Here is a 24,978-nt window from a genome sequence, read left to right as displayed (position 1 = left end):
GCACTTTCTTGCTTCTTAAGTAAGTGATTTGGAGTGAAAATGCACAACTTTTTTTAAATCAAGCAACCACCATGAAATTAATGTTAATCCATGAGGTTTAAGCTAATTTTAATTGAATTTTAATTGATTTATAAGCCTCTTGAATTCAGTGATACTTTGAGTGGTTGTTTTGGTTTATTGTAGGTAAAGAAAAGAAAAAAAGGAAAAGTGTAGCCTAAAGAAGTGTGGCGCACAACATGAGGAGAGGCAAGCATTGCCCTCCACAAGGGCACACTGCCCTCTAGGAGGGCAACATAAGGGAACTAATCAAAGAAGGCAACTCTGCCCTGCCCACTACAAGGGCAGAGCACAAATTGGTGCCTTGGAATCAAGAGGAATAAAATGTTGCTCTGCCCTCCACAAGGGCAGTATCGGGCTCACGAAGGGAGAAATTCAAAGGAAATTGTCTCCAAATGCTTGCCACAAGAGTTGAACACGGGACCATGAGGAAGCTAGGACTTAAGGCCCATTACCGTGCCAAGAAACCAAGGAAAATGATGTAGCGTGTGTTTCTGCCCGGGTTCGAACACGGGACTGCATTTTGGAAACACTGCCCTGCCCTCCGCGAGGGCAGGGCAGCATTTGGTTGGTTCACAACTCTGGCGCACCAAGAAGTGAATCTGGCACACCAAATCATGACCCTGGCAGCACCAGCGCGCACCACACACAATCCTGGCAGCACCAAATTTTTCTGCCCTGCCCTCCGCGAGGGCAGGGCAGCGTTCTGCGCACCAACTCGATCCTGGCAGCACCAAGCCGCACCAGGCCGCACCAAAGCCGCACCAACATGCACCAAATCCTGCCCTGCCCTCCACAAGGGCAGGGTAGCCTCCTGGGAGCTACCATTTTGGGCCGAAAAATTCAATTAAAATTCTAATTAAATTCATTTCTTCACCAAATCAAAAGCCCATCCAAATCCCATAATCCAAGAATAGAAAGTGTATAAATAGGAGCTAGTTTGATGTAATTAGGACTTTTTGACCACTTACCTTTTGCTTTGCTTTTGAATTTTACACTTCCTTTAAGCTTTGAATTTTATTTTTGCACTTTGGAACTTCTCTTGGTGTCTTCACTGAGATTTCAGAGAATTGGAGAGGAGAATTGATCTCTCTTCTTCCTCATTCTTGCTTGGGCACTTTTATTTGTCTTGTTTGAGTCTTGGGTGTTAAGAATTGAGGAAATTCTGTCTCAATCTCCACTCAAGAGCTCTTTAATTTCTCTTCTGCATAATTGAACTCATTTACATTCCCTTTATTGCTTCTTCTTCAATTTCCTGCACTTTAAGTTTCAGCAATTTACATTTCTTGCACTTTAAGTTTCAGTCATTTACTTTCTTGTTCTTTAAGATTCAGCAAGTTTATTTTCCTGTTCTTTAATTTACTGTAGTTTCCCCTTCTCCCTTTACATTCCAAGCAATTTATATTCTGTTAAATACAATCCACTCAACCAAAACTTGATTCGCTTGACTAAATCAACCACTAAACTAAAATTGCTCAATCCTTCAATCCCTGTGGGATCGACCTCACTCATGTGAGTTATTATTACTTGATGCGACCCGGTACACTTGCCGGTGAGTTTTCTGTTGGATCGTTTTCCACACATCAGCACTATTTTTGGATTTCTTTTAAATCTACTACTCTATATGCCTGCTTTTCACAAAACCCCTTTTTCTATTTTATTACTTAAATATATTTGTTTTTACAAACATCTTATTAATTTGAGCGACTTGGTAATCTAATTTGGACATTGAATGCTTGATCTATGCTACTCATGCCCTTTGCTGGCATGCCAATAAATACCTTGCTTTCAATTTTCCTCACATGCACTTGCTATATTTCCATTGTTGATTTGCCACATGTAGTCATGACCATGTGTTCACATCATTATCCATACCTGTACACTGATTACCACCTTTCTTATTCTTTTCCTTGCTATAACCCTTGAATGCTAATGTCTTTCCTCGTTCCCTTTCAGGATGGCTGATAAACCCATATTTTGTGATATATTATGTGCTTAGTTTGAGTGATTTATTCAATCCTTCACCCACTTATTCATATTAATTGCATAGTTTTACTTTCCCTTCTTTATTATGTGATGTATGTGAAAAAACATGTTTCCTATGCTTTAAAATTAATTATTTTAATTACCTTTATTTCCATTCGATGTCATGATTAGTGTGTTGAGTAGTTTTAGATCTTCTAAGGCAGGAATGACTTAAAGGATGGAAAAGGAAACATACGAAAAATGGAAGGAAAGCGTAAAACGGAGTTTTGGAGAAGCTGGCATCTATGCGACCGCATGGACGACGCAGCCGCATGCCAAGCGCGAAGAAGCAGCGACGCGGCCGCATGGCTGACGCGATCGCGCGCATAACGAAGAACACCTATGATGCGGCCGCATGACTGACGTGACCGCGCGACAAGGAAAACTCCAATTGACGCGACCGCGTGACCCACGCGGACGCGTGACAGAGGCCACGCACCAGAAATTGCAGAAAACGCTCATAGCGGATTCTAAAGCCCTTTTTGGCCCAAATCCAAGTCCAGAAGTCATAGACCAGAGGTTATGAAGTGAGGGAATGCATCCATTCAAGGTGTTGAGGCATTTTTAGTTACTTTCTATGATTTAGATCTAGTTTTGAGAGAGGTTCTCTCCTCTCTCTCTTTAGGATTAGGATTTAGGATTTAGGACTTCTCTTAGTTTTAGGAGTGACTCTCAATCCCAGGTTCAATGTTTTTTTACTCTATGTTATTTCTTATTTTCAGACATTTGACTGCTTGCTTGTATTAGTTATGTTGCCTATTTGGCTTATGCCACTTTCATGATGATTTTCTTATTTAATGATATTTGAGGTATTTCAGTTTAATATTGCTTTATTTACTTATGCCATTAATTCTTCCCAATCTGAAGACGCTTTTATTCCAGTAGATTTAATTTCCTTCCTTTTGGTCTTGGTTAAGAAATCAGTAACTCAGGAGTTATCTTAGCTCAAGATAATTGATAACTGTTATCTTTGCTAATTGAATTGAACTTCAATAATCCCAACCTTTTCTTAGGAAATAAATAGGATTCGAGGGTCAAACTAATTAGTCCCTTGACTTTCCTTTGCTCTAGAAAAGGTAAACTAAGTGGAACTAAGATTTAACTTTCATTATTATTGTTAAGAATAACAAAGTCTGGACTTCCAATATCTCATACCTTGCCAAAAGTTTGCTTTACAATATTTATTTATTCTAATTGCTATTTAAATTAATTGCCATATTCACTCCTCATTCTTGAAACCCCAAATTTACAATCTCCATAACCAATAATAAGAACATACTTCCCTGCAATTACTTGAGAAGACGACCCGAGGTTTAAATACTTCGGTTATCAATTTATTTAGGGGTTTGTTACTTGTGACAACCAAGACGTTTGTATGAAAGGATTTTTGCTGGTTTAGAAGCTATACTTGCAACGGGAATTTATTCAGAATTCTAGACCACGCAAAAGTTCTCTCATCAAAATGGCGCCGTTGCCGGGGAATTGCAAACGTGTGCCTTATTATTGGTTATTGTAAATATTTTTCAAAAAAAAAAGGGTGTGGGACGCGATCGCATCATTCATGCGATCGCGTCAGTTGCGATAAAACACCTCCCACGCGTCCGCATCAATCACGCAGTCGCGTGACCTGGAAATCGGCATAAAGATCCAACGCCCAGAAAGTTGGGCTGGAATCGTGTGGCCATTGTGCTTTTCGCACAAAAGACCCACGCGATCGCGTCCCTGACTCAATCACGTCACATGCACATACACTAACCCACGCGACAGTGTGAGCGACGCGATCGCGTCGCGCGGATTACACACCACCCCAAAGGAGACAGAGAGTTGCGCTGACATGACGCTGGAATCGTGCGTTTTGCACAATTTCACGCGACGCGATCGCATGCCTCATGCGATTGCGTCACCCTCTCTTCTATCCGTTCCACGCGATCGCGTCAACCCTATTTCACCCCATCCACGCGATCGCGTGCTCCACGCGATCGCGTGGATTTGAATTATAACGCCCCTTGTCACGCGAACCCTATCAGTTGCGCCCCCCTCCCGAAACCCTCTCCTCCCTCTCTTCTCCCCAACCCCCCAACCACCACCCAGCCACCACCACCGACAACCCCCGCCACCGCCGACCACCCAGAACCCGCCGCCACACTGCCAACCCCCGCCGCCACACCAGACGCTACCTCTACTCTCCCCGGTCACCTTTCTGCCCCACTCGCCTTAATTTGTCTACCAGGTTCCGCATCACGTCCCCTTCTATCCATTCGTAGTTTGTTCGTATTTTTCTGTTTTTGTTCATATTTAGGCTAGTTAGATATGCATGTTGTAGTGGATTCTTGGTTGTTAGGTAGCCTAGGATGTGGTTAGTGGATTTAGGCCTGATAATTGCGCTGTTCATGTTTCTTGCTTTATGATTTTCGTAATTCTGGTGTTTCTGTTATGTTGCTATTGTTCATATGCTATGATTTCTTGTTTCATGCTGCTTTTTACATTGCCCTTTTCATGTTCATACTCCGTATATGTGATTGTAGCTATGTTTAATTTTGGTTCATATGAACTGTTTTACTGCTGATTATTTTTCGGGATAGTCCAATTTTAGCTGGAATGCTGCCCAAATTTCTGCAAAATGTTTCCATTCATGTCTTGGTTTTGGCATTTTCAACTGTATTCTCATTGGTTTCCCCAAACCAATTCATGAATGCCCGGGCACGCATTCTTATTTTCTTTGATCTCCTGGCTCATAAATTGCATTCTTGATGTTTGATTCCAATTTTTGCTATTTCTATCTCTATCTGAATCTTCATCAACCTGTTTTCCTTGTTTGGTTATGAGTTACCTATAGCTTCTAATTATGAATTACATTTTGGATTGTGAATTCTTCCTTTCGAACTTTTGACTCCTATACAATCCTTAATGCCCTTTTACTTAACTCATTTTCCTCATTCTACTTCTCCTTTGCCACTTTGTGTTCCTTTTGACTATTTGCCTATTTGTTTTCCTATTTTTATTATATCCTGGTTCTCTATTTTTCAGGATGTCAGACCCCCAGAGAAAAGGAAAAGGAAATGCTACCACTGGCAAACGTAATAGAGGAGATTCTTCTATGTCTGTCATAGATCTTCTGCATGATGCCTCCTGGCGGGAAAAACACTTTACCGCTCAGGAGAAGGCTGACCAACTGCTCCCTGCTACTGACCCTATAAAGTTTGCAAACCGATACTGTGAGCTGAAGTATCCGGTGTTTGCAACCTCCAGAAACCTATACTTGGAAAGAACTCTGAAGATCCCAGGAGAACTCCAACAATATACCTCTGATCAGATCAAAGAAAGAGGCTGGTTCTTCCTGGAGAGAAAGCTGACAGAGGTCAATGCTTTTTGGATTAGGGAATTTTACTACAATTACTTCAAAACTTCCCTAGATGCAGTGAACCTTAGAGGGAAGCAGATACTGGTCACTGAAGAAGCAATTGAGGATATTCTGCAGCTCCCACCTAAGTCCGATCAGCCTGATGGTTACAAAAGGGCTGAGGAGGACATGCACTTTATGCGATTTGATTGGGATGCAGTCAAGGCCAGGATAGCCCTTGACCCGACTGTTCCGTGGGAAATGGGTCAGGACACCACCATGCCTAAGGGAATCAAGCGGGCTTACTTAAATGATGAGGCTCGGTTATGGCATCAGATCTTGAGCAACTATATTATGCAGAGTACCCATGAGACAGAGATACCAGCCGCTATGATCACCCTCCTTTGGTGTGTGTTGGAGGGTAAGTACCTATACCTACCACGCTTTATCTGGACCTACATGGCCAGGGTCCACGTCCGAGGCACTCTTCCCTTTCCCTATTTGGTTACACAGATGGGCCGTCGTGCTGACGTGCCTTGGGAGGATGCCGATGAGAAGCCCACGGCTGCAGACTGCAGGAAGATTATTCCTCACAGTAGGAACTTTCTAGCTTTGGGCTACAGACCCCTACCCTTCACTGCTACTGATGAGACAGCCACACCATCTGCTGGCCCTTCTTCTTCCATAGCTACCCCTGCTACTACTACTGCACCTCCACCTGCCTCAGAGCCAGTTTATCACCTTGTGCACCGCCTGTTTCAGTAGCTAGACAGAATGGAGTGCCACAACTGGCGCCGGTATGAGAGATCTGAGCGTCGCAACAGGCGACGCTATGAGCACCTGAAGCTGTTGATTCGATCTGGCGGCGACATCCCCTCCGAGCCTGACACACCATCAGACCCATATGAGGAGGAGACGGATGAGCACGAGGAGGAGCCGGCACCCCCTCAGGCTGCACAGGCAGGCACCGAGCAGGCTGCACCACAGCAGGAGGTCCCACATCAGATCCAGGTTGCAGATCCCGAGATTCCCATTCAGTCAGCACCTCCTCTACAGCAGACAGATCCTCAGACCACCACCACAGAGACTCCAGCTATCCACCCTACCAGTGATGACACCCCTTCACACCCAACTTGAGCGAGCATCGAGGACGATGCTATTATTTAAGTGTGGGGAGGTTGCCATCTCTGGCATATCTTATTTTGGTGAACCATTACAAACTCTCTCTTATTTTATTCATTTTCTGTATTTTTGCATATTTTTCTCTTTTTGCTTTTTATTATACTCTTTGTATTTTGCACTTTGAGCTATATGTATACTATTTTGGATATTTTGGCTTGATTTGCACATTAGTTCACTGGTTTTATTTAAGTGGATTAATTAGTATAGTTTACCCTTTTTAGTATATGATAGTTGACTTAATTGAAAAATAAAAAGGAAGTAAGCTAGAGACTTTAACAAGATATAAACAATCCACACCTTGTATATATAGCAATAAATGTTAGTTAGTTAATAACATTTCATTAAGGAGAAACACCAAAACCTTAAAGGCCACCTAAAACAATTTTTTATGAGAATAATGGGAAATTTTAGCTAAACCTACATGACATATATGAATGATGTATGATTTATGAGTTTGAGAACATACAGCCTGTGAGTTTTGAGCTTAATTGTATGGTTACATTTAAACCATAATATTTTATTCATGTGTGTTCCGTCCTTCTTTTTTATTCTGGTGTTCTTTGCTTTGTTTTAATCTATATGTCCGATTATAGAATATAGATACATACCAAGAGAGTGATTGAGGCCTTATTTGATTTTAACTCACTTATCCCAAATAAAGCCTACCTTTTATGCCATCATTGTTAGCTCCCTTGAGCCTTTTTAATCCCCTCTTGTTCTATATCCACATTACTATATAGCCTTAAGCAAAAAAATTAAAAATTAAAAATCCCAAGTTGCATGTGCATTAAAAAAAAGTTTTTATTTTCAATAAAGGGGATACAAAAGAATTTCCCAAAAATGCAAATTAAAGCAAATGCACATGGTATAAGAACAAAATATGAGCATGTAACATAACAAGTGGGAATTATGGGAAAATAGGCAAAGAAGCTTTACTTTAGAAATTATGTATGTTAGGTGAGATCTTACACTAATTAAGGATTCACTTATTAGCTCACTTAGCCTTATACATATACCCTTACCTTTACCTTGGCCCCATTACAACCTTAATAAAAGACCTCATGATTCTTGTATGTCTATATTTTATAGTTGTTGATTGATTAGATGAAGAACAAAGTTATAGAAAGTAAGGATAAAAAGAAGAATAGAGTGATTAACCCAATAAACACTGAGTGACTAGAGAGTAAACACAAAATCCAGTGAGGATTCACTAACTCATTAACATATATCTCTGCTTAAATTACTAATTGTCTTGCAAGTTTATTAAATATTTTCCTCTCCCATCTCAATTGTAAAAGTGCTTTATCATTATCTAAGTTTGGCTATATATATATGATTCCTTGAGAATGTGAATTGATTTAACTACATGTAAGCTTTATATATGAGTAAATAAAATTAGAATTGCATCATGCATTTAGTTAGTTGCATTTAGATTAGAATTGCATTGCATGGCATTCAACCACTTCAACCTTACTTTTTACCTTGGACATAGCATGAGGACATGCTATTACTTAAGTGTGGGGAGGTTGATAAACCCATATTTGTGATATATTCTGTGCTTAGTTTGAGTGATTTATTCAATCCTTCACCCACTTATTCATATTAATTGCATAGTTTTACTTTTCCTTCCTTATTATGTGATGTATGTGAAAAAACATGTTTCCTATGCTTTAAAATTAATTATTTTAATTACCTTTATTTTCATTCGATGCCATGATTAGTGTGTTAAGTAGTTTCAGATCTTCTAAGGTAGGAATGACTTAAAGGATGGAAAAGGAAACATACGAAAAATAGAAGGAAAGCGTAAAACAGAGTTTTAGAGAAACTGGCATCCATGCGACCGCATGGACGACGCGGCCGCATGCCAAGCGCGAAGAAGCAGCGACACGGCCGCATGGCTGATGCGACTACGCGCCTAACGAAGAACACCTATGACGTGGCCGCATGACTGACGCGACCGCGCGACAAGGAAAACTCCGATTGACGCGACCGCGTGACCCACGCGGACGCGTGACAGAGGCCACACACCAGAAATTGCAGAAAATGCTCATAGCGGATTCTAAAGCCCTTTTTTGGCCCAAATCCAAGTCTAGAAGCCATAGACCAGAGATTATGAAGTGAGGGAATGCATCCATTCAAGGTGTTGAGGCATTTTTAGTTACTTTCTATGATTTAGATCTAGTTTTGAGAGAGGTTATCTCCTCTCTCTCTCTTTAGGATTAGGATTTAGGATTTAGGACTTCTCTTAGTTTTAGGAGTGACTCTCAATCCCAGGTTCAATGTTCTTTTACTCTATGTTAATTCTTATTTTCAGACATTTGAATGCTTGCTTGTATTAGTTATGTTGCCTCTTTGGCTTATGCCAGTTTCATGATGATTTTCTTATTTAATGATATTTGAGGTATTTCAGTTTAATATTGCTTTATTTACTTATGCCATTGATTCTTCCCAATCTGGAGAAGCTTTTATTCCATTAGATTTAATTTCCTTCCTTTTGGTCTTGGTTAAGAAATCAGTAACTCAGGAGTTATCTTAGCTCAAGATAATTGATAACTTTTATCTTTGCTAATTGAATTGAACTTCAATAATCCCAACCTTTTCTTAGGAAATAAATAGGATTCGAGGGTCAAACTAATTAGTCCCTTGACTTTCCTTTGCTCTAGCAAAGGTCAACTAAGTGGAATTAAGATTCAACTTTCATTATTATTGTTAAGAATAACAAAGTTTGGACTTCCAATTTTTCATACATTGCCAAAAGTTTGCTTTACAGTATTTATTTATTCTAATTGCTATTTAAATTAATTGCCATATTCACTCCTCATTCTTGAAAACCCCAAATTTACAATCTCCATAACCAATAATAAGAACATACTTCCCTGCAATTCCTTGAGAAGACGACCTGAGGTTTAAATACTTCGGTTATCAATTTATTTAGGGGTTTGTTACTTGTGACAACCAAGACGTTTGTATGAAAGGACTTTTGTTGGTTTAGAAGCTATACTTTGATGACATGTCACCATGTCATGTTTTTCTATGCTTTTTCATATAATAAATTGATTATTAGTGCTTAAATATTGCATTTTTTTGTGCATAATTAGAATATTTCCTTGATCTTTTAAATTTATAAATATTGTAGGAAATAAGAAGAGAAAGAAGCAAAGAAGCACAAAATAAGCTAAAAAGGAGAAAAAAAGAGCTTTGGGGCACACTTTGAAGTTGGAGCACACTTTGGAGCCTTAGGCCACGCTTTTAAAAGCGTGGCCCATGACCAAATCAAAGAAGGAAGCAACCAGCACGCACATTGCTCTGCTCTTGCCAAGAGCAGGGCAATATCGTGATGAAACAAAGTGAGGTTGGAAGCAAATTTTCGCTAAGTTAAAATCTGGGCGCTCACAACATGACCATGCCTACTTCAAAGGGCTATAACTTGAGCTACAGACGTCCAATTGATGTGCTTCCAGTTGCGTTAGAAAGCTGACATTCAGAGCTTTCCAACGATATATAGCAATTGAGGCATGAGTGAAAGGCATCTTTAAGGGCCAAAAATAAGCGAAAATAAACCAAAGTGCTTCCACCAAGACTCGAAGAGGGAGACACAAGGAAACCAAGGAAGTAGCTCTCTTCATAAAAATTCAAGGAAAATTGTTTCCCCAAATGCTTTCACAAGGGTTTGAACTTGGAAACTCCCCTTGGCGCACACAAGCATGAGCATGACACGGCCAGGGACATGAGGCGCGCAACACAACATGGGCAAGGAGGACTTGGTGCGCAGGATTGATAAACTACTATTTCATGGTTTATCTTGTGCTCAATTGAGTGGTTTTTATCAACTCTTGACCCACTTATTCATACTATTTGCATGGTTTTACATTTGCCCTCCTAATTATGTGCTTTGATTGAAAGCATGTTTCTTTGGACTTAAATTTGCTTATTATTAATCCTCTCTTATTACCATTAGATGCCTTGATATGTGTGTTAAGTGTTTTCAGATATTATAAGGCAGGAATGGCTTGGAGGATGGGAAGGAAGCATGCAAAAGTGGAAGGAATACAATAAGTTGGAGAAATTGCTAAGCTGTCCAGCCTGACCTCTTCGCACTCAAATGGCTATAACTTTATCTACAGAGGTCCAAACAATGCGGTTCCAGTTGCGTTGGAAAGCTAACCTCCGGGGCTTCGATTTGATATATAATTTGTCATAACTGCCCCAACGCCAAGCGACGCGAACGCGTAAGCCACGCGGACGCGTGACCTAGCAGGAACGCAACACGCGCGGCCGCGTGAGCCATGCGGCCGCGTCACTTGTCCGCGACCTGTACGGACCAGAAAGTGCTGGAAGTGACTTCTGGGCTATTTCTGACTCAGTTTTCGGCCCAGAGAACACAAATTAGAGTTTATAAAGTGGGGGAATGCATCCATTCATAATCATGCTCTGATCATGCTATTCATAATTCACTTTTTATTATTTTAGATGTAGTTTTTAGAGAGAGAGGTTCTCTCGTCTCTCTTAGGATTAGGATTTAGGACTTCTCTTAGTTTTATGAGTGACTCTCAATCCCAGGTTCAATGTTCTTTGTATTTATTTATTTTCAATGTTCCTTTTATTTATTTCCTCAATTTAGTTTATGGATTCCTATGTTTAACTTAACTTCTTTATTTGGCTACAACTACCCATGTTACTTTTGATATCTTTACTAGTGCTAATTGTGGTATTTCAGATTTATGATTGCTTTCTTTAATTTATGTTATTGGTGCTTATCCAAATTATTTTCATTCGAGTAGATTTTCTTCCCTTTTAGCTTTGGTTGATTAATTGGTGACTCTAGAGTAATCAAACTCATTGTTGATTGAAAATTGGAATTAATACATCCACTTAACTTACCTTCATAATTAGAGGTTAACAAAGTGGGAGAAAAGTCCAATTCTCATTACAATTGATAAGGATAACCAGGATAGGGCTTCTAGTTCTTATACCTTGCCAAAGGTTTATTTTACAGTTATTATTATTTTATTTTACTTGTCATATAACATATTCCCACCTTACTTTCAAAACCCCAATTTACAAACTCATAACCAATAATAAGAACATACTTCCTTGCAATTCCTTAAGAAGACAACCCGAGGTTTAAATACTTCGGTTATCAATTTATTTAGGGGTTTGTTACTTGTGACAACCAAAACGTTTGTACGAAGGGATTTCTGTTAGTTTAGAAACTATATCTACAACACGACTATTTTTATGAAATTCTTTACTGGCAAAAATTCCAACGTCAAAATGGCGCCGTTGCCGGAGAATTGCAAACGTGTACCTTATTATTGGTTATTATAAATATTTTTAAAAAAATTTAAAAAAATTTTTTTCATATCTTTTTCAAAAATTATATCCTTTTCAAAATATTTTGTTTTTATTAATTTTTGTTTTTATTTTCTCTTACTACCATGAACTCTCACCCATTTGGCTATGAGTCTGGTTACAATTATATTGCAGGAAGATGAGATTATAATGACAACATGCACCATGGTTGGAACAATCATAGATGGGAGGAGCCACAAGGATTTGATCAACCCTCATGGCAACAACCACCTCCAATGGACTATCAACAACCATTCTGTGATGCATATCAAGATGATGGCTATGGTGAGCGCTCTTTTGATTATCAACAACCACCACCATATGCCTATGAACCCCCTCCTCAACATGACTTTAGACCACCATACTCACAAGCCCCTTTCCGCCATTCACCTCCATATAACCCTAACCCTCAACCACCATACCAACCACCTTTTGAGCCATATGAACCATGTATAGAACCACCCCAATTCCAACCCAATTACTCACAAGAACCACCACCTCAATATTTCCCATCTCCATATAATTATCAAGATGAACCACCTTCCTATTATGAACCCTCTCTCCCAACCAATGAATCCTCATATCCATCCCAACCTCCAATGGATGACAGACTTCGTGTTTTTCTTTAAAATTCTTCAGAAAGGCAAGAAAGGATAAATAAGAGTGTGCAAGATTTTGTGGACACCTTAGGCGAGTTAGTAAATACAATAGCTTCCCAATATCTGAGCACTCAAAGAACTCCCATGGCTACATGTGGAGAATCAAAAGAAGAGCAAAGCATGAAGGAGATACTCGAAACTTCGGTGGACAATGAGGAACATGGCTTTGTATTAGAACAAGTGGAGGAAGCCATAATAATTGCAGAGGAAGAAGTGGTTGAAGACTTAGGAGATACAGAACCTCCATAGGAAAGTCCAATCATAGAACCCCCTTCCAAGACGTTTGAAATTGATGCTGAGGAGGGTGTACAACCTCCAAGGCATATCACAGTTAAAGACTTGGAAGAGGTTGATCAAGTGATGGAGATTCAAGAAGAAGAAGCACAACCTCCTTTGCCCTTGGTGAACACTGAAGAAGAGATTGAATTGGAAGAAATCCACTAAGAGGAAGAGGTTGATATTGAAGAAGATTGCCAAGAGGTGGAAGATGTCGAAGAAGAGCACAAGGGAGTAGAGCTTGCACGTTCATTAGAAATACCTCCCCCTAAGTCGCCATCATCCTTCACAACATTCAAGTGGGTAAAATTCATATCCCATAGCTTTCTAATTCCACTTGAATATGGGCTACTGGAGACGGATAGTCAACTTAGAGCTCTTTGTGACATTAAGAGTAAGCGAAAGATGGCCAGCGGTAAGAATTGTCCTGCAAGGTTCATTATGGTTGGAAGCTTTAAGTTTAAACGCAAAGGTTGGTATAGAGCTCAACTGAATGGGTCTAGGAAGCTGTTTGGTCGCTGCAGTGAGAATTCAGATCACCTTTCACCCGGCTGAAAAAATGCAGATCAAGATAAAAACGGGTGTAAAGGTAAGGTTTGGGATCCTAGAATCTGTTCTGACATTTGTCACCCCGGGAGCCTAAGAATCTGTTTGAACCTTCGTAAGGGCTTTACGTGCTTAGTCTGGGACCCCGGAGGTTACTGAAGATACAAACATTGGTGGGGATTCCTGGATCAGTACAAGCATAAGCCACCATAACAGGGAGCTCACCAAATCTCCAACTTAAGGACTTTAACTAAAAGTGCTAGGTGGGAGACAACCCACCATGGTATGATCGTTCCTTTTTCAATTTTAATTTTATATAGTTTTGTTTGTTTTTGAATTTTATTTTATTTTATTGAACCTGGAATCATGCATAGCATTCACATTAAGCACTGCATACTGCATAATTACATATCTGCAAAAAATAAAAAATAAAAAACTAAAAAAATAATATTTTTCACACGACGCGACCGCATCAGCGACGTGTCCGTGTCACAAGGAGAGGGGAGAAAATAAAAATGAACAGAGAGTCACGTGAGAGCGTGGCTGGAGGCGTGCCAATGGCATAAATCGTCCCACGCGACCGCGTCATATGGGAATAACGGCCTCCCACGCGACCGCGTCACCCACGCGGCCGCGTGCCATGAAAATCGACGTCAAAAAGGTGCATGGCCGAAAGTTGTGCTGGAATTGGGCTGGACTCGTGCTAGAAGCCCAAGCCCTCCCATGCGAACGCATGCCCCACGCGGCCGCGTCATTTTTCAAAAATGGCCATCCACGCGATCGCGTCACCCAAAATTTGGCAAAATAAGATTTTGAACAGAGAATTGTGCGAGCGCAAGGCTGCCCTCACGCCAGTAGCATAAATTGAGTCACGCGACTGCGTGACCGACGCGACCGCGTCGATTAACTTACAGTGCAAGTCGCGCGACCGTGTGCCCCACGCGTCCGCGTCGCTTGCGCCGCACAGCTTATCCTAATTTACCAAATATCTTATCTTTTCTTCCCCAATCCTAATTTCTTCTATCTTTTTCTTCTTTCTTCTTTCTTACTTATCTCTTCTTCCTTTCTTTCCCTTCTCATTCTCCTTATCTTTCATTTTCTTTTACTTAATTGCATACTTTCATTCATTGCATTATTTTCATTGGTGTTGGAATTTTATTTGGGTTATTGCTTTTCTATATTTTTGTGGATTATTTGACAATTATATATTACTTTTTAAAGGATTGCTTGCATGTTCAATTTAATACTTTCAAATAGCTTATTTACCGTGCATGCTATGTGTTTGTGAAAACGCCCGTATGGCATTGTGCACTATTTTTAAGATTTCTTTTAATCTACTACTCTAAATGGCTGCTTTTCACAAATTCCCTTTACTATTTTATTAATTAAATATAATTGTTAATACAAACGTTATTGTTAGTTTCTCACGACTAACAATACATTAAAGCTTTTGATGCTCGATCTATGCTACTCATGCCCTTTCCAGCATGCTAATAAACATCTTGCATCCAATACTCCCCATGCCTTGCTATAGTTCCATTGATGAACTGATCACATGGAATCGTGACCATGTCTTTCATTCACTATTTCTTTTGCTTGGCATGATTATCACTCGTACCGCCCTCCTCTTTGCTCCATCCCTTTGACTTCATGTGCCTTTCTCTTCTCCTTTTTTCAGGCTGGCCACCAAAACAGGTAAAGAGAAAGCCTCTACAAGAGAGCACCAGCTGAGGAACCACAACCCCCACCCACCTGTACATCTCAGCATGCACCGAGGACGGTGCAATCTTTAAGTGTGGGGAGGTCGATACCGATCTCCGCGGGTCAGTTAGTCCCTTCTTAACACCAATCTTTGTTTTTCATTGTTGCATTTGCATGTTTGATTGCATGTCTGTTTTATTTTTGCATATTTTACCACTTGGTTGAAGTAATATTTTCTTTTTTAAGAAACTTTTTATAGTATTTCACTAATTTAAATCAAAAACTTTTTGAATGACTTGTATGAAGAAATTTTATTTTGGAACATGGCTTATAGCTTGAACACACAAAACCAGTGAGATTTTGAGCCTATTTGATTGGTTGCATTTTATCAACCAATATTTTATTTTTGGTGTGTGTTGTTCTCTCTAAAATTGTGATCTTTGTCTTGCTTGATTTTATGTTTCCATTGTTTAATGTATGCATACACTTATATGATTGATGCCTTGTTTCACTGAGCTTACATACCCATATGGCCTTAACCTTTTCATTATCTATTGTAAACCAATTTTGAGCCTATTTTACCCCTTTGTTCTTTATTTTAGCACATCATTAACTCTAAGCGAAAAACAATAATGTCCTTGATTTGAATCCTTGGTTAGCTTAGACTAGTGAGAATGCTTATGAATTAAGTGTGGGGAAGAGTGGGTTGGAAACATCTGGTTTGCGAATTGAGTATGTTAGAATTTTCTGAAAATGTGAAAGAAATGTTTAGGACATGTTCATGCATTCAATAAATTAATCATATGCATTGAGAAAAACAAAAGAAAAAAATGTATATATATATAAAAAAAAGAGCAAAATAAGTGAAAGGGGACAAAATGCCCCAAAGTAAGTGGTGAAAGCAATGCATATGAGTTGCACTTGAAATTAGAATGCATGAATATGTGGAAAACATAGTTAATGGGAAGTCAGATTTTATATTATGATTACATGGATTGTCCTAAGTTAGGTGGAATAGTTTATGTTAATTAAGGATTCAAATTTTAGTCCACTTGGCCAAATACAATCTTACCTTGACCCTAACCCCATTACAACCCTTAAAAGACCTCTTGATTTGTGTATTTGTGCATTAAATTTTTATTGATTGGTAGAAGAAAAACAAGCCTTAGAAAGCAAGGTTAGTAGAGAATTGAGAGAATCGAACCTTAAACACTTGATTGATTAGAGTGTATACACTACCAGTGAGGGTTCGATACCCAATTCCTTGTTCCCGGCTTTCATGAGCTATTTTCTTCTTGCAAGTCTATTTGTACTTCATTTTTATGAATTGAATTAGTGAAATCCAGTTCATATTTGTCTTGAAGAACTTGTTTATTTTTAACCAAGTAGGTAGAAACATTCTGCATTTAGTTGCATTCATAGGTTGCATATCATACATTCTATCATTCCTCTTCATTCTTTTATAGCTTCTCTTGAGCTTAGCATGAGGACATGCTAATGTTTAAGTGTGGGGAGGTTGATAAACCACTATTTCATAGTTTATCTTATGCTCAATTGAGTGGTTTTTATCAGCTCTTGACCCACTTATTCATACTATTTGCATGGTTTTACATTTGCCTTCCTAATTATGTGCTTTGATTGAAAACATGTTTCTTTGGACTTATATTTTCTTATTATTAATCCTCTCTTATTACCATTAGATGCCTTGATATGTGTGTTAAGTATTTTCAGATATTATAAGGCAGGAATGGCTTGGAGGATGGGAAGGAAGCATGCAAAAGTGGAAGGAATACAATAAGTTGGAGAAATTGCTAAGTTGTCCAGCTTGACCTCTTCGCACTCAAACGGCTATAACTTTAGCTACAGAGGTCCAAACAATGCGGCTTCAGTTGCGATGGAAAGCTAACATCCGGAGCTTCGATTTAATATATAAATTGTCATAGCTGCCCCGACGCCAGGCGACGCGAACGCGTAAGCCACGCGGACGCGTGACCTGGCAGGAACGCAACCCGCGCGGCCGCGTGAGCCATGCGGCCGCGTCACTTGTTCGCGACCTGTACGGACCAGAAAGTGCTGGAAGTGACTTCTCGGCTGTTTCTGACTCAGTTTTTGGCCCAGAGAACACAGATTAGAGTTTATAAAGTGGGGGAATGCATCCATTCATAATCATGCTCTGATCATGCTATTCATAATTCACTTTTTATTATTTTAGATGTAGTTTATAGAGAGAGAGGTTCTCTCCTCTCTCTTAGGATTAGGATTTAGGACTTCTCTTAGTTTTAGGAGTGACTCTCAATCCCAGGTTCAATGTTCTTTGTATTTATTTATTTTCAATGTTCCTTTTATTTATTTCCTTAATTTAGTTTATGGATTCCTATGTTTAACTTAACTTCTTTATTTGGCTACAACTGCCCATGTTACTTTTGATATCTTTACTAGTGCTAATTGTGATATTTCAGATTTATGATTGCTTTCTTTAATTTATGTTATTGGTGCTTATCCAAATTATTTTCATTCGAGTAGATTTTCTTCCCTTTTGGCTTTCGTTGATTAATTGGTGACTCTAGAGTTATCAAACTCATTGTTGATTGAAAATTAGAATTAATTCATCCACTTAACTTACCTTCATAATTAGAGGTTAACAAAGTAGGAGAAAAGTCCAATTCTCATTACAATTGATAAGGATAACCAGGATAGGGCTTCCAGTTCTTATAGCTTGCCAAAGGTTTATTTTACAGTTATTATTATTTTATTTTACTTGTCATATAACATATTCCCACCTTACTTTCAAAACCCCAATTTACAAACTCATAACCAATAATAAGAACATACTTCCCTGCAATTCCTTGAGAAGACAACCCGAGGTTTAAATACTTCGGTTATCAATTTATTTAGGGGATTGTTACTTGTGACAACCAAAACGTTTGTACGAAGGGATTTCTGTTAGTTTAGAAACTATATCTACAATGCGACTGTTTTTATGAAATTTTTTACTGGCAAAAATCCCAACGTCAAGGATACAAATGCAATACTTCACTGCTCCACCCTCCACAAGAGCAGGGCAGCATCCTGATGCCTCACTATACTCAGCACGCATCATGCATCCCCACACAAAGTTTCACTGCTCTGCTATCCACAAGAGCAGAGCAGCCTCCTGGGAGCAACATGGGCCAAAATTCAACCAAAATTCTATTTAAATTCAATTCCTCTACAAATTGAATCAAGGCCAACCAAACCCATTTCTCCTCAAATCCAAAGCAAGCAAAGCCCACATCATCACTCAAAGGCACATGGATCAATTAGATTAGGATTTTTCATTTTAATTGTAATTTGTTTTAATTTCATTTTCATTTTCACTTTGTAAAGCCTATATAAAGGCATCAATTCCATCTCATTGAGGGAGGCTGGCTCCACTAGGGAGCATTAGGAGTAGTAGTAGAGAGCTCTCTCTTTAGTTTTTCTCTTTGTTTTGAAATTTTGGATTGAGGTTGGAGGAATTATGTTTCAATCTTTGATCTAAAATCCATCTTAGTTCATCTTCTGCATAATTTCTAAGAATTGAAAGTTGAATCTGAGTTTTCATTTACTGCTTCTATCTTCATTTCTTCTTCAATCCGTTTGCTGTTGAATCAAAGAAGGGCTTGAGATCTAGACTTGTTTTCTAGTCTCATTGATTCCCTGAGATCTTGTCTCTTTAAATTTCACAATCGAGCTGAGTTACATTCTGTGTTGCTTCTTCAATAAATTTTTCCTTGTTGTTTACATCTGCTGCTTTTATTTCATCTGCATTTTTACCTTTCTATTCCTATTGCTTCCAATTTACTTTTAAGCAATTTAATCTCCCTGCAATTGTTCTACGCTTTGCTTTACTGCTCTCTTTAATTTCCAACACCCTAGCCCCCTTTACATTTGATGCAATTTACTTTTCTTGCAATTTAAGTTTCAGTTATTTTACTTTCTTGCACTTTACGTTTTATGCAATTTTACTCTCTGCAACTTTAAGATTTCTGCAATTTACTTTCTGTCGGCTACATTTCACACAATTCACTTCAATGTTAGCTTGACTAAACTAATCACCCACTAAAGTTTCTTGATCCATCAATCCCTGTGGGATCGACCTCACTCTTGTGAGTTATTACTACTTGATGCGACCCGGTATACTTGCCGGTTAGATCCGTGTGTTTGGAAATTCATTTTTCCGCAAAAACACCATCAAGTTTTTGGTGCCGTTGTCGGGGATTGATTAGATCAACAATGATTAAGTGGGTGAGAAGTGTAGATCAAGCATTTTTTTGTTTTTGTTCTCTGTTCTAAGTTGAAATCAAGGTGTTTGAGTTATTGCCTCACTCAGAAGTACTTCTCTGAGACATGAACTTCAATTTTCATTGGTATTGTGTTTTACAAAATTCAAATGGAGTTCAACTCATCTTGTGATCAAACAAATTTTATGGGATATCACCCACCATCACAAATCTCTAATGGTGGCTGGGAATATCACCAAGAATTTACAGATTCTAAGCACTCCAATCCATGGAGATGCACTTCAAAGCCACAAGATGAACAAGATAATCATATGGGATATTTCTCACCACCACAAAATGATTCAAGTCATTATTCTAATGGTGGTTAGGAGTATCACCAAGAATTAAAGGAGTATGAACAATCAAGTGAAATAAAACATTTCCCAGAGCCACAAAGTGACTCGTACTGTGATGGCACATACACAAATGATGGCTGGGAAGGGAAATGCAATGATTCACATTCTAATTATTTAAGAACATTATCACTTGATTGTGCTGTCAGAGCATACTCGGAAGATTGTTCCTCTCTGCCACAAAATAATCCACACTGTGATGAATTCAATAATCAAACAAATTGTGGGTGGGAGGATCACAACCAAGCAGCATTCAACATTTCATACTCCACTTATCAAGAGCCATCATCACTTGAGCAAACCTTCAATTCACTCATACAAAATTGTCCAACCTCACTTTCCATTTCTACATTTGACAATTCTTCATCACCTAAATATGTCTCAACACAAACTTCCACGAGTCAAAGATTCTCAGAGCTTGAGTCCATGTTCAACAGAATTATAGAGGAACAACAACAATCCTGGAAAGAACGAGAAATCCTTTTTCAAGAGACAGATGAGCAATTGGAGAACACAGAGAAACGCTTAGAACTACTAAGCAAGAAAAATGAAGACCAATTGATGGATGTGAAGGAGAAAGTGGAAGAGCAAGATGAAGAGGCCACTGTATCAAGTAAAATTGCAAAGAAGGAAGAGGTGGTGGAAACATTTGAACCTAAAACTGCACTTGAGATGACAAGAGAACCTGAACACTCACAACCTCCTCAAACTCCCTTTGACCAAAGATGCTCAACACTGATCAAAAAATATGAAGAGGAGATGAAGAAATGTTGGGAAGATCAACAAAACTCCTCAATGAAAAAGCTATTAAGTCAGATTTTTATTGCAAGGGAGGAAGTGGAAGAGCAAGAAAGTGAGGAAGACACTCAAGAGAAGTCACACTCAACTAAAGCAAAGAAATGCAAAGAGGAAGGGCTTATGGAACAACCAATTCAAAAGGCTTTTGATGAGGAGAAAAATCCAATAAACACACAGCAACCATCTCTTGAATACAAAGGAGTGAAGGCAACTAACAAGAGCACCAATCATGTCCTTGGTCCAGCAAGCAAGGTCAATCAATCCATTTACAAAAGGAAGCTTGCTGAGAAGAGGCCAAGACAAGGGATAATAGCTGAAACTTCTCCCCTCTTGAAGTCATTCCTCTTAACAAACTGGAAGAAGAGGAAGAAAGTGAAGAATAGGTAGACAGTAGGTACATTTCTTCTCCTTGCTTTGTTTAAATTTCAGTAAATTGGCATATGATCACATTCTAAGTTTGGTGTTGTCCTGCAACAAATTGTTTTCAATTCCTTTGGATGATTGCATCAATTCTACATGAAAGTATCACACTAAAATTCTAAGTTTGGTGTGCCACTTATTTTTTTTATGCAACTCATCCAGCAACATCACTTGTTTGCATAATCATATTGCCTTTGCATTGTTATTTTTCTTTTGTTTTGACATTTTGTTTGCATTCTCTTTGTTTTTGTCACTTCTTTATTTTTTTATGTTTTCTTTTATTAACTGTTTTCGTTAATACATCACCAAGAGATCCTTATTCATGACAAATCTTGGCTTGGTGATTGTATTCAACAAATAACAGTTTCTCTTGTTTAGTTTTAGTTCAAATAAATTGACATATGGTTACATTCTAAGTTTGGTGTTGCTATGCAACAAAATTTGGTTCCAATTCTTACAAGATACTTGCATTAATTCCAAGTGAAAGTGTCACACTAAGTTTGATGTGCCACTTATCTTTTATACAATGTATTATGCACACCTTCTTATCTATGCAATCAAAATGTCTCTGTCTCTTGTGAGATAGTTACTCTTAATCTTGCTTGCCTAAACACATATGCTACTGACATCCTTTTGTGTGAGACATTCATGATCCATTTTAGACCCCACCACCATTGTTCTAATTGTTGCTTAAGGAAGAGCAAGCATTCTGATTTGGTATGGGAAAGAGAAGAATGGGAGGAAAATGACAACAATAGAGAAGATGAACTACAAGGTTGTAAAGTTCCTTTTTCCTCTCATTTGTTTCCATCAATTAAATTGCATGATTGTTTTTATCTTCTCTGTTTACATGTGTGTATGAATAAGCATAACCTGAATTTTGATTGTAATATGGTACTGTGACATTATAACTATCAACTTGTGCTTTGTGAATTCAAAAGCAATAAAGCATCATGATCATAAACAAATAAGGCATTAAAGAAGAATTTAGCATGTGCATACAAGTATTGGAAAGCTAGTATGTTTGATTGTTGCTCAATTGCATTAGATTTTATTTAATTGAAGTTTTTATCTAGTACATTTTGTGAAATCTTTTGATCATGAAAACCTTGAAAAAAACAAAAAAGGGCAAGAAAAGAAAAAGGGAAAGAATGAGAAAGCTGAAGGCTCTGAGTACCAATGGCAATTTATTTGTTAAGTGCTTGTGGTGTTTATGTATCAAGCCAAATGCTTGAAAACAAAACACTTAGAAGTCAAGGCTAGGCTCAAGTGCAAAAGCACTCCCTCAAAGCTCAAGGCTCTGAGCATCAATGATTAGAGAGTCAAGAAAAGAAAAGAAAAATGAGCTTAATGAAGTCCTCTAATTAAATGCTTGTGGTGCTTATGTATCAAGTGGTAATACTTGAAAACAAAGCATTTAGAAGTCGTAGCTTTGTTATTAACTCATGGGGCAAAGCACCAAAAAGGAGAAGCTACAAAAAAAATCAAAAGCTTGTTTCAAGGAAGAATTATAAGAAAAAGATTTCATAAATTGAGCTAGATAGAAGCATCAATCATTTACATTTCTTTTGTGATTGAAGCATGCATAGAAAACTAGCTTACCATGAACATTGATTTGCTATTCTTCTTACCTTGGATTGTCAATCTTTATTGCATGATTCTTTTCTTTCTTGGGGACAAGCATGATTTAAGTTTGGTGTTGTGATGACATGTCACCATGTCATGTTTTTCTATGCTTTTTCATACAATAAATTGATTATTAGTGCTTAAATATTGCATTCTTTTGTGCTTAATTAGAATTTTTTTTGATCTTTCAAATTTATAAATCTTGTAGGAAATAAGAAGAGAAAGAAGCAAAGAAGCACAAAATAAGCTAAAAAGGAGAAAAAAAGAGCTTTGGGGCACACTTTGAAGTTGGAGCACACTTTGGAGCCTTAGGCCACGCTTTTAAAAGCGTGGCCCATGACCAAATCAAAGAAGGAAGCAACCAGCACACACATTGCTCTGCTCTTGCCAAGAGCAGGGCAATATCGTGATGAAACAAAGTGAGGTTGGAAGCAAATTTTCGCTAAGTTAAAATCTGGGCGCTCACAGCATGACCATGCCTACTTCAAAGGGCTATACCTTGAGCTACAGACGTCCAATTGATGTGCTTCTAGTTGCATTGGAAAGCTGACATTTAGAGCTTTCCAACGATATATAGCAATCCATATTTGGCGTACAATTGAGGCATCAGTGAAAGGCATCTTTAAGGGCCAAAAATAAGCAAAAATAAACCAAAGTGCTTCCACCAAGGCTCGAAGAGGGAGACACAAGGAAACCAAGGAAGTAGCGCTCTCAAGGAGAGCAGAGTGCTCTCTTGGAGAGCAATGTCGTGCTCTCTTCATAAAAATTCAAGAAAAATTATTTCCCCAAATGCTTTCACAAGGGTTTGAACTTGGAAACTTCCCTTGGCGCACACAAGCATGAGCATGACACGGCCAGGGACATGAGGCGCGCAACACAACATGGGCAAGGAGGACTTGGTGCGCAGGATACATGATAAATCACTATTTTATGGTTTATCTTGTGCTCAATTGAGTGGTTTTTATCTACTCTTTACCCACTTATTCATACTATTTGCATGGTTTTATATTTCCTTCCTGATTATGTGCTTTGATTGAAAACATGCTTTTTTGGACTTATATTTGCTTATTCTTAATCCTCTCTTATCACCATTAGATGCCTTGATATGTGTGTTAAGTGTTTTCAGATATTATAAGGTAGGAATGGCTCAGAGGATGGAAAGGAAGCATGCAAAAGTGAAAGGAATGCAAGAAGTTGGAGAAACTGCTAAGCTGTCCAGCCTAACCTCTTCGCACTCAAACGGCTATAACTTTAGCTATAGAGGTCCAAATGATTCAGTTTCAGTTGCGTTGGAAAGCTAACGTCCGGGACTTCGATTTGATATATAATTTCCCATAGTTGCGCCGACGCCAGGCAACGCGAACGCGTGGGTCCCGCGGACGCGTGACCTGGCCAACACCCAATCCGCGCGGTCGCGTGGACGACGCGGCCGCATCACTTTTCCGCGACCTGTACGGACCAGAAAGCGTTGGAAGTGATTTCTGGGCTATTTCTGACCCAGTTTTCGGCCCAGAGAACACAGATTAGAGGCTATAAAGTGGGGGAATGCATCCATTCATAAGGAGGCCTCTCATAATTTACTTTTCATGTTTTAAACGTAGTTTTGGAGAGAGAGGTTCTCTCCTCTCTCTCTCTCTCTTAGGATTTAGGACTTCTCTTTCTAGAGTGACTCTCGATCCAAGTTTAATATTCCTTTTTACTATTTAATTTCTCTTTTATATTTTGATTACTCTGAAGCCTTTATTATGTTCGATTGATGTTGCCCAATTGGCTGTTGATGACATTTTTATTTAATAATAATTGAGGTATTTTCAGTTTATAATTATTCTCTTTGAATTAAATTGCCATTGCTTCCCATCTAAGGATATTTTTATTATTCCAGCAATTTTACTTTTTTTCCCTTTTGGTTCTAATTAAGAATTTAGTAACTCAACAGTTATTAAACTCAACGTAATTAATAATCGTTATCTTGCTAATTGAGCTGAACCTGAATAATCCCAACCTTTTCTTCGGAAATAATTAGGATTCAAAGGTCAATTTAATTAGTCTCTTGATTTTCCTTTGCTCTGGTAAAGGTTGACCAAGTGGAGTTTAGATTCAACTTTTATTATAGTTGAGAGAGATAACTAAGTTAGACCTCTAAATTCCCTTATCTTGCCAAAAGTTGTTTTACAGTTATTTATTTATTTTTAATTGCCATTTACTTTATTTGTCATTTAAATCACTTGCTTTTCACCTTCTAAATCCCGAATTCACAACCTTTATAGCCAATAATAAGAACATACTTCTTTGCAGTTCCTTGAGAAGACGACCCGAGGTTTGAATACTCGGTTAACAATTTT

The sequence above is a fragment of the Arachis duranensis genome, chromosome 10, assembly GCF_000817695.3.
Source record: "Arachis duranensis cultivar V14167 chromosome 10, aradu.V14167.gnm2.J7QH, whole genome shotgun sequence".
NCBI lineage: Eukaryota > Viridiplantae > Streptophyta > Magnoliopsida > Fabales > Fabaceae > Arachis > Arachis duranensis.
The sequence above is the reverse complement of the archived record's forward strand: the minus strand, read 5'-3'. Positions refer to the sequence as shown.